The 16722-nt window shown below is 34.7% G+C and overlaps 1 pseudogene; it reads left to right on the forward strand.

Moving 5' to 3' along the window:
- Positions 1-1171: 1171 nt before the first annotated feature.
- Positions 1172-1898, forward strand: LOC114755762 (transcription elongation factor TFIIS-like; annotated as a pseudogene).
- The last annotated feature ends 14824 nt before the right edge of the window (positions 1899-16722 follow it).

The raw sequence follows: 16722 nt of genomic DNA on the forward strand, positions 1-16722 counted from the left end.
ATCTACTCTAACTCATCATCAATTTTGAAAGTTGATAGCTTTTAGTGAGTTACCTTATATTAAAGATTTTATAAATTTATGAAAAAAGATTTGACATTAAAGATTTGATGTGGGTTACGTGAAATTTCATAATATCTATAATAATGTAATTTTTTTACTCTCTACATAGTTTAAATTTGGATCGTATATTTCTAGTAAAAAAAAATTATACTTTGTATAATTATATCACAAAACATATTTATCTTTTCGATACTGCTAGTCAATTTTAATTTTTTTAATCTAAAATATACTAATTGTATTTATTCAATTCCTTGATTTATCCAAGGAAAATAAAAAATTATTTATTCAATAATATAACTTATTATTATTATTGATTAATTAGGTAATTTATTTTATTTAAATCATTTATTAGATGTTTGAGTATAATTTAAAAATTATGTACTGCATATTAAAATATTTATCATTCAAATTTATTAATTATTAGTTACGTATTTAAACTTCGAGTTGAAATCAAATTAATTAGTTAAATGCTATATATAAAAAGATTAAATGCTATCTAAAAAGGTTTGGTTAGTATTTTTTCTATAATGTATTACGAATATTACGAATCCAAAATTTGACCTAAATTCATAAGGCCAACTCAATATGACAATGGAGAGAGCCGGTCAAACACACTTTTTAGTCACGCGCCATCCAACCATCGCAGTTGTCCTTTTATTGGCAAAAAAAAAAAAAAAATCACAGCTATCCTTTTAGTCAGAGATACTACGGTCCTTCGGTTTAGAGATACTTCAGTTCCATAGTTTCTAACTCAGTTCATTGCTTTTTCTTGTTCGGTCTCAATTCTATGATGGAGAAAGAATTGATCCGATTGTAAGAAGTAGTGAAGAAAGCTGCTGACTCAACAGCCAACGAAGTTGATGAAAATCAATTTCTTGATGCGTTCAAGCTGCTCAAGAATTTTTCTGTTGATTATCAAATTCTGATATCAACCTAGGTGGGTAAACATCTAAGAGTTCTAACAAAGCATCCCATAAAGAAGATTAGGGATTTTGCTATGGAGGTGGTAGAGATATGGAAAGCCATAATCATCAAGGAAATAAGCAAAATTAAGAAAGAGAAGGTTCATCAGAAGGTTCAGAATGCTTTTGTGATTTAGCCTAAGGTTGTTATGGACATTCCTCAGGCTGAGAAATTTGATAATGATATTGAAACATCAACCTTTGAAGCCAAAACTGTTTCTAATATCAAAAGCTCCAAAACTGTTTTTGCAGAAAACACAAGCAAGGACCAGAAGAAGAAGTAAGTTTCTGAAATACTTAAGGCATCCTTAAACCCCATTGCTTCTCCAAAACAGAAAAATGTGATTAAATCTGGAGATGCCACGCGAGAAAAAATAAGGGAAATTCTTCAAGAGGCGTTCTTTAGGGTTTCAAGGGAGACTGATGGAGCAGTCATGGATAAAGCTAAAGCATGTGACCCTATTAGGGTTTCTGTTGTAGTGGAGTCTGTTGTACTATTTTAAAAGTGGGGTTCATTTTTTGGGCCTCAAAAGATCAAGGATAGGGTCCTTGTTATTTATCCTTAAGGATTCTAAGAACCCAGATTTCCAAAGAAAAGTTTTGCTCAGAGAATTGGCTCTGAAACGGCTCATCGACATCAGAAGAGAAGACATAGCTAGTAATAGAAGGAAAAAGGAGAACGAGAAGATCAAAAGAAAAGCTTTGTTCGAGTGTGAGCATGGACAAAAACCAAAAGCCACAACTGATCAGTCCGTGTGTGAAAAGTGTAGGAAAAGAGAGACCACCTTTTACCAGATGCAGACTCCTAGTGTTGATGAACCTATAACCACTTATGTCACGCGTGTTTAATGCAATCACCATTGGCAGTTCTGTTAGTCTAGCTAGTTTATATCTCCAATATAATGTACCCTTTCTTTGGAGGGCTATCGTTATATATACATGTGATTTGTTATTATAAATTTTGAACAGATTATGAAATTATGAATTCTATCAAGCTTGTTTTGTAGATGGACTTGTTTAGTTAATCTTTTAATACAAATATATGTCCGGTTCAAACTATTTGCTGCATATATTTTAAAGTTATGACTTGTATGAGTGTGTATTTGGCTATTTACATATATAGAATATAATATTGCCTTATAATTTTCAAATATCTCTTGGCATAGGAATCAGTTTCGGTGCTCATCCTTTTGATGAGCACGATAAGCTTACCAAATCTAAATCATCCATATCTCATTTGGATGGTCCATATTTGATTTCTTTTTTTATTATTTATTGAAAATAATTATTTTAATATGTATAGAATCTAAAATAGTGATGATCTCTTAATTATCATTCTTTCAAAAAATAGTTTTTTCTATTTAAAAATAATTAATTAAAAATTTTAAATCTAGGCCATTCAAATCAAATATAAACGGTCTAGATCTGATGGGTTTAGGGTACTCATCAAAGGGATGAGGACCAAAACTCATTCTGCAAAATAAACTTCTTTAGGAAACCTTGGATAGAGGCATCGGATACTAGATTTTTTTTGGTAATAATTAATGGTTTGTCACTGTAACCTCGCCACTTACTAACTAACCATGATAGAAAAGACTAAAACTAGTAAACATACCCTATCGTGGTTATTTAGGAATAATCACATCAATAAGAGGCTAACCATGATAGAAAGGCATTCGACCTCAATTAAGTCTATCATAGTTAGAAAAGAAATAACCTATATCAATAATCAACAACATATAGCACATCCACACGCAAACATTGTTAGGAGAGATTAGTCATAGCTAATATAGTTATAAAACAACATGCCCTTAAATGATAATTTATAATAGCAATTCAGGTTAACTATTTCAGTCGATACTAACAACAACTAAACTTGCAGAAATTGCCATTATCACATTATGGATCCATAATAATTCAATTACATGCAACCTAAGGGCCTTAGGCCCACTACTAGCACTCCAATCCAGTGTCCAAACAAAATAAACCAAAAATAAAAGGTATAATATGTTCATTAAGACAAACGACATAAAAATATAAGAAGGTAAAATAAATCCCAAATAAATGCAGTCTTGATGCGTAGCAATATACGAAAGTATTACATAAAATAAGATCCAGAAGCTCTACACTATCAGCTACAGCTATTAAGCCTCAGGAGTCTTCCCCGAAGGTCTCGCTACCGTATTGTTTCTTGAAAATGGCAAAGCAACGGGAGTAAGATAGCATCTCAGTAACTAAATCCCTACCTATCATACACCCTAGCATGGGCTAGCAAGGTGTCAGGTAGGATACACAAAGTTAATAATAGTTGATAGGCATTTATTTAACATTTAAACTCACAATAATCATATAAGACAAATATTTCCACCAATCTCATGCAGTTGATACATTTCAAAAGAGATAACATAGTTTTTATTTATTTAAAAGATATAAATATCCATGAATATCCTATATCATATACAATTTGTGAACCCAAATCCATCCTTATATCCTCCTTATTTCCGCCAACTAGACCTATGGGCTAAGTTCTTCCCATTTGACTAGCAACTTTGACAAGCTTACCACATGAGTGATGTGGATCAGCCAAAGACCACAGAGCACTCGGTGGACCATGGGTCCCCAGTCGAAGAACTAGTGGGGTGTTGCAATCCCTCAAAGAACTAGTGGGACAATAATGGTGGCCAACCATAGAGCTCCATATAGAGGTCAATACCACGTGGCAAGTATACGAATCTCAATAATTTCAATTATCTCCTTCCCCCACCCAAACTAGATGCACAGGGTTCAAAATGACACAAATGCATAATCAACCGAATTTCATAATAACACATTGATGAAGCCCTATCATTAGACTATCAAATAAAACTAAGCTAAATACAATATAGTAGTACTAACCTAGATGCTGATCTCTTGAGGAACCTTTGAATGCCTTAGTAATCTTATCACAAATATCAATTTAACCAAGTATAATGTATGAAGTGTGTATATAACTAGTAACTATATCAAAACCTAAAGTACAACTATCTAAACTCTTTGTAATTTCTGTATTTAATGAATGAAGTGAATGCAATGTATGAATTATTCTTGATGGTCAAATCCACCAATCATCCCAGTTTCTCTCTTGATTGAGTTCAATTTCTTTATTAGACTTGGTTTGTGAAGACCTTCTACAAATAATGAAATCAATGAACTAGAACCCTAGCTCATCAAAATCACTTAATGCCTAATATGTATTATGCTCCGCAAGAGGTATTTTACTCTCTTAATTAACAATGTTAGCACCCTAACTGGTCAATCAAGAGATTCAAACACTTAAGAAGGAAGAATCAATATAACAGAAGGAAATATCAATTCAATTACTCAATTAAAGTGCAGAATACAATCTAAATCTCAGTCTCCATGTAAAACAACCAGATTACACCTCTTTACAATCACAAATCACAAATCTAAACCATAGAAACTACAATCTATGAATGTAGAGAGTGAAGCTAAGATTAAGGTAGAAGAAACTCCCAATTGCAGCTCTAGAAACTCAGATTGGCTTCATTGAACACCAAGAAATGAAGATCTAGCCTCTCATGACTGAAATCACAGCTTCACCAAGCTCTGCAACTTCCATGGCCATAGCAGCATTGATCTAAGGGGAAATAGAGGAGAATAATCGGTGGAAAATGGAAGAATTGAGGTAGAAATGATCAATTGATGGTGGAGAATGGTAGGGCAGTGAAGAGAGATGAAGTAGGAGAGCTTTGGACGAAGGAAATAAAGTAGAAAAATAGGGAAAATTGCTCAATGACGAACTGGCATGCGTTCTAAAATTAAATCTTAAGATTTCACATATTAATCGCGACTAATTAATATGTTGGTCGTGACTAACCTAAAAATGACACCGTACGAATAAGTGACAGTGTTTCCCTCAGAAAGAATATTAGTCATGGTAAAAACCATATTTGGTTACGACAATATAGGTAGAACCAGGTTCCCTTGATCTTCTTAAACCTTTGATGACCTGTAACATCAATTTAAGCTCATAGTCATCTATTCTATTGTATGTGGGATACTTACGAGTCAATAAATGAAGTAAACTCAGGAATTAACATATAAAATCACATAATTAACCGTTATACCCCTTATGCACAATAACCTCTATCTTAACCCAAATTACACAATTAAAGACCACAAAAGCATTAGTTTGGACTGGGAAACATATAATAAAATATGAGACTTATCAACTCCCCCACACTTAGCTTTTATACTCCTGGGCAAAACACTTAATGCAAAACAAGAGGTAGGACTAAATGTACCATGCAAGCATCAAGAATCATATTTGGCAATCACAATTCCATACTCACATCAAGTCCATGCTCATGTCATATGGTAAAAGAACTAGGCAAATGGTGCAAAGACTAACCCAAATGAATGCTCAAGAAACCTCCCAAGTATAAATGTTTCACTCTAAACTCTCAAGGGTTAATTTCACTCAACATCCACTTAACTTTGCTCTACCATATGCTTGTAGTGGTTCTAAGCTCTCCACCAGTAGTAGCAATGACATAAAAGATCAATAGGACTTTTATTAGGTTGTAATGTTGAAAAGGCAAATGAATGAAGGGTTAAATGCATGGATGTAATGGAAGGGAGATAAGGAGAATAAAAAACAGAATAAACCAAATACTTGTATACAATTAAATGCATAAGAGTTGATAAATCCCTGTTTTAATATATTATTTAATGTCTTTTTGGGGATATTTATCAATTAAAGTGGGATAAATTGCATTGATTGTAGGTATTTTGAATCAAATACTGATTGCATGAAATTAGAGATTTAATAAGAGATCTTATCATATTTTTATCTCTTTTTAAATAATTGATTTTGGATTTGGTGATAGTATCTCAATTTATCTTTTGCAGGCTTTAAAAATAAGGAAATAAAGATAATGGGAAAGCTGAAAGGAAGGAAATAAGAAAAAAAAAGGAAAATTGGAGACACAGTTTGGATGGCATCAGATTATGATATTATCTATATTTTTATGGATTCAAAAAGAGGACACAGAAATTATCCTTGCTCCTTCAAATTTGATTCGGATATATCTCCCCTCCTTTACGCAATATCACTCAGCCGCCTCCCTCAATTCCTATATGTATACCGCCCCCCTTTAACAATCAGGAGAGACACCACACTCATACGCCACTATCATAACCTCTTCATATCCATACCCCCACGCCACATACCTATATACCCATGCACACCACCAAACCGCACGCATCCTTTTTCTTTCCATCAAGACCCAAGCCGCACACACAAGAAGTTCATATCCTTTCCTCAACATCACAAACCACACACCATCATTATTCACTTGATTTCCATCCAACCTCTGCAGCCTCATGGACTCTTATTGCTTCAAATATATTGTGGATTTTTCTAGAATCATGAGAGGCTAATTCTATTGTGCTTCTTGGAGATGGAGGAGTAGCTTGAGCTTGGAGCTTCAACTAGGGGAGTATTTAGTTTTCTAATTAATTTTCTTCTGGACTTCATTAGATTTTTCCTGTGTTAGGAATGTTTTCATTTGATTTAGAGACTGAGATTATGCGTTATAATTTCTGTTAATTGGATTTTTGCAGTTTAATTTGAGTTGTATTACTTGGGATTTGAATTTATATATATTTCCTTTGCAATCATTAAAATTATCTTATCTGGCATGTTGTTAGATTTTATAATTGCAATATATTGCAATTGAGTGTCTCCGTGAGCATTCTTTGAGAGGGAAACAAGTTTATTAACTCAATTTAAATTGCACATCAAGTGGTTTTTAAAAGTAACTTAATAACTTGATTACTATCTAGCGTTTAGGGTAGTTAAGTGTTGAGTTTACTTGACCTAAACCGTATTTGGGGTTGTTTTTCTTAACTTGGTGTATTATTTTACTCCCATACCTTTTATTAAGCAAGGATAGCTACATTCCCTTTTCAAGAAGCATTCTTATTACTGATTTTCTAAAATTCAAATTTACATTTTTCATTCTTTCTTTATTAAAAATACCCAAAAAAATAGTTTAGATTTATTTCTTATTTTTATAATTAGTTTTATTAATTGAAAAATCCTTTTTCAACCCCCCTTTTTATTCTTTGTCACTTAGTTAACTTAGGAATTAATAAAAGGCTCCTCAAGAGACACAACCCGAGTTGTGCTTTACTGCATAATTTGGTTTTATTTTTGATTTAACCTAAGGCGACTAACAAGTTCAAATCAAGTGGCGCCGTTGTCAGGGAAGGATGAATGTGACATCAGCCACCTCATTGGCCATCTCCAAATACTTGACATTCCTATTAATGATCTGAAGTCAAAAAAGATGTAGGAGCACCATCATTGGCCGTTGGTGAGTCAGTTTGGGTCCAGTTCTCTAAATTCGAGACCCTAGACCATGAGACAAAAGCAAGATGGATCGGACCTGCAATAAACCAAATGAAGGGTTAAATGCATGGATGTATTGGAAGGGAGATAAGGAGAATCAAAAACAGAATAAACCAAATACTTGTATACAATTAAATGCATAAGAGTATAGAAGACAACTCCATGAAGCTCACTTATTCCAATAATATATATTTTTCTATTCTCTTTTCTTTTTTCTTTTTTGTATATATTTTTCTTTTCTTACTTTTTTTTCTTTTCCATTCTTTTTCCCCCCTTCTTTTCAGGGAATTTCGTCATGGCTAAAAGGTTACTTTGCCGCGACTAAATCTCACAGAATAGCCATTTTCTTCTTTCAATTGATGTAAGAGGTTGTCTAACTCAAGAAAAGATATGGATACAATACAATTAAGTTCATTCCTATGTAAAAAAAGTGAAGAAATGAAAATGATGGGCTCAAAGGGTTAAACAAAGGATTAGCTTTTCAAGGTTGGCTTTTTGGTGGAACTAGCTTTTTAAATGAATGCTTATATTATCTCAATCATGTCAATGCAAATACAGCCTCAAGCAAGAACCAAGACAAGTTCTAGAGAACAATAGACTAATTGGATGAGACACATATAATGAAATGAAAGATAGGCTCAAATCCTTCTAACTAGGCTTCTTGTTCCTATCACACTCATCAAGCCTAGTATATACACCACTCTTAGAACATAATGCATATGACATTCACAATTCATTTCAATAAGTAGGGAATCACAATCAACCAAAATGCAATTGAGATACAAGACATGCCAATTCAATCCAAAAGTAGATAAAATTTTGAAAAATAGACCCCCAAAATGAGTCCCTTTTGCAAAAAGAGAGTTTGAAAACTAAACCTAAACAAAATAAACATAGCACAAAACAAAACAAACAAAGCACTAAATGCTCCCCCACACTTAAACCTTGCATTGTCCTCAATACAACCCAAAATAAGACTCAACAGTATGATTAGAACTACAAAGAATAAGGTGGAAAGATAAAACGTCACACAAACTTTAAAAACTACCCTTTTCCTACTGGCATATCTCTCCCCCACACTTGTTTAACAACACATTGCAGTGAATTCAATGTAGATAACTAAGAATAAGGAAAAGGAGAGATACAATCTTAATCATGAAGGCTTGCAACTAGTGTGCTAGAGGCGGAGGCTATTAGCTCTGGAGTGAAAATGCTTGCCAAAGCCATCCTTCACTTTGTATTTTCTATTTGAAAGCTTTGAGACTACCTCTAAAGGTCCTATCCAAGTGTCTTTGAAGTCTTCATGAGGTGTGGAGTAGCTAGGAACATAAGCCATTACATAGTCACCAACGTTATACTCCTCTTTATCGACTTGGAGAGCTCCTTTGGCAAGTGTCTTAGGATCCAATATCAAAGCATGTAGTGGAAGAAGCGGACTCATCACTTGTTCAGTTATAGGGTCTAATGATGTCTCTTCTTTTGATGGTGGATGATGAATCTCACACAAGACCTTGACAGGTTACCCTATCTCCCTCAATGCTTTGATCAAATTCAATGGCTTCTTAGTTTGATACCTCACAGCTCCAATATACCCTGCAAAATCATCACAAGAAACATCTTTCTCTAACACTTTGGGTTTAGTGGGAGGTTTAACAAGCATAGTATTGTCACATGAAATAGTACATGTAGTGGAAGAAGTGTAATCCAATGAACAAGCATTAGAACACAATAAATCACTATCATGGGAGGGGAAATAGAAGAAGGGGTAGAATGGGGGTGATGGACCATGAGTGTATTAGAAGATTCAACAACCTTATGAGAAGCTCTATCATTATTAACATGCAAATGATCCTTAATTTCATCAATAAAGTACACATCATGCAAAGAATAATCTTCATTAGATTGCTTCATACTCTCATACATGTTGAAATGCACAAAATACCTACACTCATAGTGATAGAACCTCCCTTCATTTTAATTTCAGTATTAGCGGTTCTCATGAAAGGTCTACCTAGGATTAATGCACCTTCATTCATGCTTTCCTTCGACATAATAGAAATCTGCAGGAATAAGCAAATCCTTAACCTTTACTAACACATCCTCAAGCACTCTATGTGGATATCTAATAGTGTCGTCTGCTAATTGCAACATAACACTAGTGGGCTTAAGAGTAGTGATACCTAGGGACTCATAGACTGACTTGGGCATCATATTAATAGCAGCTCCAAGGTCTAGTAAGGCTTTCAAAATAGTGGTCCTTCACATGGTGCAAGGTATAGTGAAACTCCCCGGGTCTTGACACTTAACCTGTAGTTGGGGCTTAAAAAGTGCACTAACATTAGAAGGTACTTGGACCATCTTATTAGGCTTGAACTTCTTTTTATATTTACACATATCCCTCAAAATTTTAGCATATTTAGGTTGAGAGGCCAACTCAAGTAAAGGTACATTAACTTCCAATTTGCTAAACAGCTCAAACAAGTCATCATCTTTCTTTTTAGAACTAGCTTTTTTCATGCCTTGAAGTTAAGAATGTGGAAAGGGAAGTTCTTGAAGATTTACCTCATTACCTTTTTTGTAAGAGGTTTCTTGAGTGTGAGGTTGACTTCCCTTAGCAGCTCCAACATCCTCTTTATCATTCACAAGTGTAGTGGCCTTCTTCTTTAAGGTGCTCTTCTCTTTCATACTTTCAGATGAAGGTATAGCTATAGGGGTTGGCTCCTTGAGTTGTAAACTTTTATCAAAATCAACTCCTACATCTTCATCTTCACTTTCCTCATCTTTCTTCCCAACTAGCTTGTCACTTCTCAAGCTTATGGCATTTAGGCTCTTGGGATTAATTACAGTGTTGGATAGCAAATTTCCTTTCCTAGCATCTTCTTTGCTTTTAGAACTTACTATTTGAGTAAAATAGGCTTGGAGATTGTTGTTTTTGACCTTAAGTTGCTCCACTTTGTCACATAGCTTGCTCATCATCTTCAATAAAGTGCCCTCTCCATTTGGTTCTTGAATTGGGATCTCTCTTGTTGTAGATGGTCCTACATAATTTCCCATAGAGGCATTCCCAAACTGTCCTTGAGAATTTCCAGCACCTCTATACATATTTTCCTTGCCTAGACCACCTTGAAATCCTCTATTATCATTGCCACTCCACTTAGGTGTGAAGTCTCCTCTCCAACCATTATTGTAAGTGTTTTGAGAGAATTGGTTAGGTCTTTGGAAGTTCATGACAGCTACATCTCTTGACTCAATCATGGAGGGACAATTAAGAGTAGTGTGCATAGGACTAGTACACACATCACAAGTGGTAGGAATAAGAGCTTAAGTCATAAGGGTAGAGTGTAGAGCTTTAACTTGGTGGCTTTGTTGAGTTTGCATGGCCTTTTGCATGCAGACCATTTGATCACTTAGAATGGCCAACTTATTAAGAATTTTGTCAGTTTGCTAAGCCCATATTCTATGTACTTGAGCAGTATCTCTAACTCTAAATTGTTGATTATTTACAGCTATCTTCTCTAACAAATCCCAAGCACCTTAAGAAGTCAAATCAATTAAAGAACCACCACTAGCAGCATCAATGGTAGACTTTTGATGATCTAGCAATCCATCATAGAAATATTGAACCAAATGTTGTTGGGAAATCTGGTGATGTGGGCATTTGGCAAGGAGGACTATGAATCTTGTCCAATACTTATACAAGCTTTCTCTAATCCCTTATTGCACACTGTAGATTTCTTTCCTCATTCTAGCTGTCCTTAAAGCTGGAAAATACTTTTCCAAGAATTGCTTCTTTAATTGCTCCCATGAAAGTGTTGCAAAATGTTGAGGCAACATGTGCAGCCATTCCTTAGCCTTGCCTTCCACAGAAAACAAGAAGGCTTCACTCAATACATCATCAAGGTGGCCTCCAGGAGGCTTCATGGATGAGCATATCATGTGAAGGTTTTAGAGATGCTTATATGGATCCTCTCCTGCATTGCCATGGAATTTAGGTAAGGCACTTATCAAAGCTCCTTTTAATTCAAAATTAGCATTAAAATTGTAGAAGCCATAAGGATTATAGTCGACATTAGAAGAACTCATTTCTCTTATGCTTCTATGCCTAACATTAGCTCTATTGTTTTCAGCTTGTTGCTCTTATACATTATTCACATTAGGCCTTTCTTCCTCTCTATGAACTTCATTAACCCTAGGTGGCTCATTATCCTTAGACATATTATTCTGACCCATGATAAAATGATAATCTATGTAATTGCCAAGTGAAGAATCAGATTTAGAAAACTCAAATGAATCACAAGAATATTTAGAATGTAGTGAAAAAGGGGGTGTAAAAGGTTTAGGATGTTCAAAATGTAAACAACTAGTACCCTCAAGTAATATTTCTTTCCTATGTACTCTCAAAGTCTTATTTATTTCAGTGTCCAGTGGTAAAAGTGTTTCTTTTCCAGATCGAGTCATACAACACTTAGGCTACTTCAAGAAATTAAGCACCTAAAACAATTCAATCTTCAAGAATCAAGAAATTGAATCAATCAATCAAAGAATCAATGAATTCAGGTCAATAGCACCTTAAGATACTCCAGAGAATGGAAAAAGGTTGAAAGAATGCTATGAAAGATAGTTCAGAACAATCCTTAAAAGTATCTATAAAATGGCACTTCATCGCAGCTACAGGTAGTTGATAAAACCTAATTTTTATATGGTTTTCTCAAGTGTTTTCTAATGTTTTGCAATAATTTTACCCTCATTATACATGTGTAACATCCAGACTTTTAGGCCTAGAAGTTCCAAAAATAGCCTAAATTAAATAGGTTACCAAACCCTTGTGAGCAGAAGTCCCAAAGATGAAAAAGGAAGTTAAAGCAGTTTCAGGGACTACACTGCAAAGTAAAAGTTTTCAGGGGCTCAGGTATAATTAAGGTTAGAGACTCCAGTAAAGTCTCGAAGGCCCGAAAAGAGAAAAGAGACTAGATACAGGCCAAAGGTTAAGTTAGAAACCTCAAAGAGATGGTTCTATGAGGTTAGGCTTAAGCAGGGGTAAAATCGTAAATTCAAAAAGTTATGACCAGCAAGGGCAAAAATGGAAGAGTGTACAGAAAATTCCAAGAAAATCCCAAAAAAATGGGAAATAATATTCTGAGACTCTTCTATGAAGAGAAAAGATGAAAATACCCCTGAGGCAGCTTAAATAGAATTTATGAGGTTGTGACCGGTAAAAAGTACACCGTTTGAGGTAATTATTTGAAATAGCAAGAGACCTCAAAAGTGTATACAAAAATGAGGTTAAAGGGTTGAAAGGTTGTACTAATTTATAAAATTAGTCCCGCAACCAAAAGGCCAGTAGAGTGGCTTTAAGAAATTAAAGAGTCGATTTTGCCGATAAAAGGGTATTTTAGTAAATGAATTTTATGCAAGGCTTAAAGGAAGTGTTATGGGCTAAGAAAATTCATAGATACTCTCTAAAATTAAAGAGAATTTATGGATCTGATAGAAAATAATTACAGAGGCCAAAGCACTGTAATTAGAGAAAAGAAGTTAAACCCGGAGTAAAAGTGCACCGATAAAGTATTAATCAGAGTCTTGCACTTTACTTGGGCCACAAGTCGCCACTTGTCAAGCCTTTAATGGATGGTAATTAAAGCTTTCCAAGTGTCAAGCTACCAATGGAGAGGATCTTGACTTTGGAATTTAATTACATTATGATTTAAGTTAATTAAGAGAGAGGATTAAGATTAAGTAGGCTAATGACACTTGGCATAACATTAATGATGGTTGGTGGGATATTTTGTACACATTAATGAGCTCATCTCTCCCCTAAATCAGATGGGAATTTCGTGCAAGGCATGAAGAGAGGGAAAAAGAGAGAGTTTTGAGGGAAAACCAAGAGAAAGGCATCAACTTTGGTCATACAATCAAGGTTCAAGGTGAGTTCTTGGCTCTAGATGTGTTCTTGCCTTGGTTTCTTTCTCTTTTATGGTTGAAAATATGTCTTCTCTCCCTTTTGATGGCTGGTCAAAATGGTTGATGAGTGGGGAAGGGAGTTTGGTTGTTAGATCTTGCTAGAACACCTCAAAGTATGGTAGATCCAAGTGGATCTATATGAAAATTGGAAGAATTACGTGCTGATTTGATGGCTTTTTCAAATTAGTTACTGTTCATATCTGGTTCTGAAATTTGGCATGCTTAAAGTACACTCTATGAGCTTTAAATCCATGGGTAGAACACTTTATTTGGATATGTGTGCGATTTATGGTGATTTTTCAAAGTTAGGGTTTGAAATCTGGAAACAGTGTTGAACTTTTGGGAGATTATCGAGTTCCGTACAATTCTGGTACTGTTCTGAGTAGAACTGGTTCCTGAAACTATTTTTAATTTAAATTTAACTTAATTATCTTTCAGTGAGACTTGGAAGCACTCAATTTGGATTTTTCTAGATTTAATTATGAATTTTGAAAGTTGATAAAAAATTCTGGAGATTCTGCGTGAACAGTACCCGCGAACCAAAATTTTCAGATTTGATATTCTTGAATCTAAAGCCATCTAAAGTGGTCCTAATTGACAAGAAATGGATCATAAGGATGGAAAATGATGAGATTTATGTTAGAAAAGCTAGAAAGAAAACCCTAAGATTAAGAGAAAAGGTTGAGGTTCAAGAGAGCTAGCTTTGAACTTTATGTAATCTAGTGGTCCTAATAGATTGTATGATCATTATGACTATGTTTAGGACCTTTGGAACATCCAAGAGGATGTTTAGTGATATTGACCGAATGCCCACATGGTTGGAAAGTCAAGGGAGTCAAAGGAAAAGTAAGAGGAAAGCTTGAGGTGCAAGGTAGTGAACTTATCTATTGTCATTGCTTGATATGGTATGCTTGTGTGTTGCCGTGTACATGTTATTTGCATGTTGTTGTGACATGTTTTAGCTGCTGTAATTGCTATTCATGATGAGTAGATTATGTCTCCATGGCCATGCATCAAGAAGTTAGCTTTGAGCATGCTAGTATGTCACTAATTAACAAGAGAATAAACAAGTTACGTGTAGTGCATGAGCATCCATCTAGCATGATTATGTGGTATTGTTTGCTACTGAGATTCCCCTGAATCTCACCCCCTCCCTAACCAACCATTTAGGTCAAATCAATGATGGGCACTAAGGGCATGAGAAGCAAGGAGAAGAAGTGGAGAATTATTAATGCTAATGATTGATGCTATTATTCAATGTATAATTCTCTTATGTTGTAAGTTATGTTATGAATGCCATCAATTCAATGTATGTGCTTAGGATGTTTATGGCATGAATGAAAGTATATGAGCATGAATGGGAAAAAGTAAGCCCATGTTAGGTATGTCAAAGAAATAAAAAGATTAAAGTAAGGAGATATTAAAGGATAAAACGTAGGTCCTGAAGCAGTTAGTTTTGAGCTTCAGTTTGACCTATCAATGAATGAGTTAAATCACGAGATTTGGCAGACTTCTAGTGCACATCCCAAGATTTAAAATGAGTGGTAAATCACATCATTTGGATGTGTATACAATGAGATATGAATTTCGAAGTTAAGGCGCAGAATCTGGAAAGTCCAGATTTTACCAAATGAATAGTAATTTTAATCCAATAAACTGTACATTTTCAGTGAGGATGAGTTCAGTTAAATATTTTTCTTAAAGAGCATTGAAAGAGCTTTCCATAGAATTTTGGAACACCTCCATACGATTTTTCTAGAATTAGTTATGATTTTCCAAAGTTGGACCTGTAATCTGAAAACTGGACAGTGAACAGTAATTTTCCGAAAATTAACGTCCAAATTGAAATTTTTAAGCTTAAGACCATCCAAAGTGGTCTGGAATAGTTCTAAATGAATGCTAAGGTATTATATAAGTAAGGTGTGACAACATGCATTTATATATATTTGATTACATTGAGTCATGCATTGTATTTTGCTGTTTAAGGGGTAAAAAGGGTCATTTTTTTCTTCTAAATTTTAATTGCCTTGATCTATAATCAGTTGGTCTTTACAAAGCTCTTTGTTGTGATTTTCAGGCAATTGGAGAAGGACCCAAGAATCATGATGGAGCATGGATGGAGCCAAAATGTTACAAGGACCAAAACACAAAAGTTGGGAGTGTTCTGCCTCCCCAGGTTGCGACATGGACACCTTAGGTCACGACTTGGATGCCTCTTAGTGAAATTATGTGTTTTGGACCCAAGTCGACATGGAACTTATCAAGTCGCGACCTGACCCCCCCAAGTCGCAACCTTGCATTCCTGGGGTCGCGACCTGAGTGCGTTAAGTGAAGCTGTGCATTTTGGAATAGGTTTCTAAGCTTCTATACCTAAGAGGGTCAGCCACCACAAAAAGATACTCTTCTAGTCTGCAGATTTGCATAAGATTGAGCCACCATAATTTCCTCTCAAGTCTTCATTGATCCTATACCCAAAACTTTCATTTTTCTTCATCTCTTTATCACTTTCTGAAATTTTGGACCGATCAAACCATTCCAACACCCTTCTTATCCATTTTTCCAACTTTATTTTTAGCTTCAACCATGGTTGTTCATTCCTGGAGCGATTGTGATTGGTTTAAAGGCATGAGAGGCTAAACCCCTTAGCCTCTTGGTGATGGAGAACGAAGCTTGAGCTCAATAATCTAGTTAGGGAGTTTTTTTCTATAGTCTAAACCTTTGTTTAATGCTGTGTTGAATATTTCTAGATTTAGGAACTTTCTGCACTTCTATCAAACTTGGTTTATGATTGTAAATCTAGTGTTTAGACTATTATATTGTATTTGGATTGGATGATGTTAATGTTGATTAATCTATATAATATTTCAGTTTGAATCCTTGTGTTCAGCTTGATTTTCAGTGATTATTGTGATTAATCTACATGCTTGGTATTCTGTGTTTGTCGATTGGCATTTAGAGGACATTTGCATTATCCATTCATCTACACTCTAATTAGTTTTCAGTAGTGTCTTAAGAGCTGTTAATTAACTTTGATTAAAGCGAGTTTTCATTAATTAAGACACTGGATCCAAGTGATTACTTAGGGTTTTCTTCAGACTTAGAGGTTTTCCAAAACTCCCAATGATTCTAAAGAGCAGTGATAGCTGAGTTTTCATCATCAAGAGACTGTTTAACCATAATTTCCTTTTAATCCAAAATATTTCTTCATTCATTTAAAATACCAAAAATAATTAACTTTCTGCACTTTACATTTGTTGCAGCACTTTTAAAACAACTAAAATCCCCTTTTTACAATGTTTTTGAAAACCAATTTAGACTAGGATT

Source organism: Neltuma alba, unplaced genomic scaffold (assembly GCF_004799145.2).
Source record: "Neltuma alba isolate B1F8T4 unplaced genomic scaffold, ASM479914v2 tig00010336_pilon, whole genome shotgun sequence".
Taxonomy (NCBI): domain Eukaryota; kingdom Viridiplantae; phylum Streptophyta; class Magnoliopsida; order Fabales; family Fabaceae; genus Neltuma; species Neltuma alba.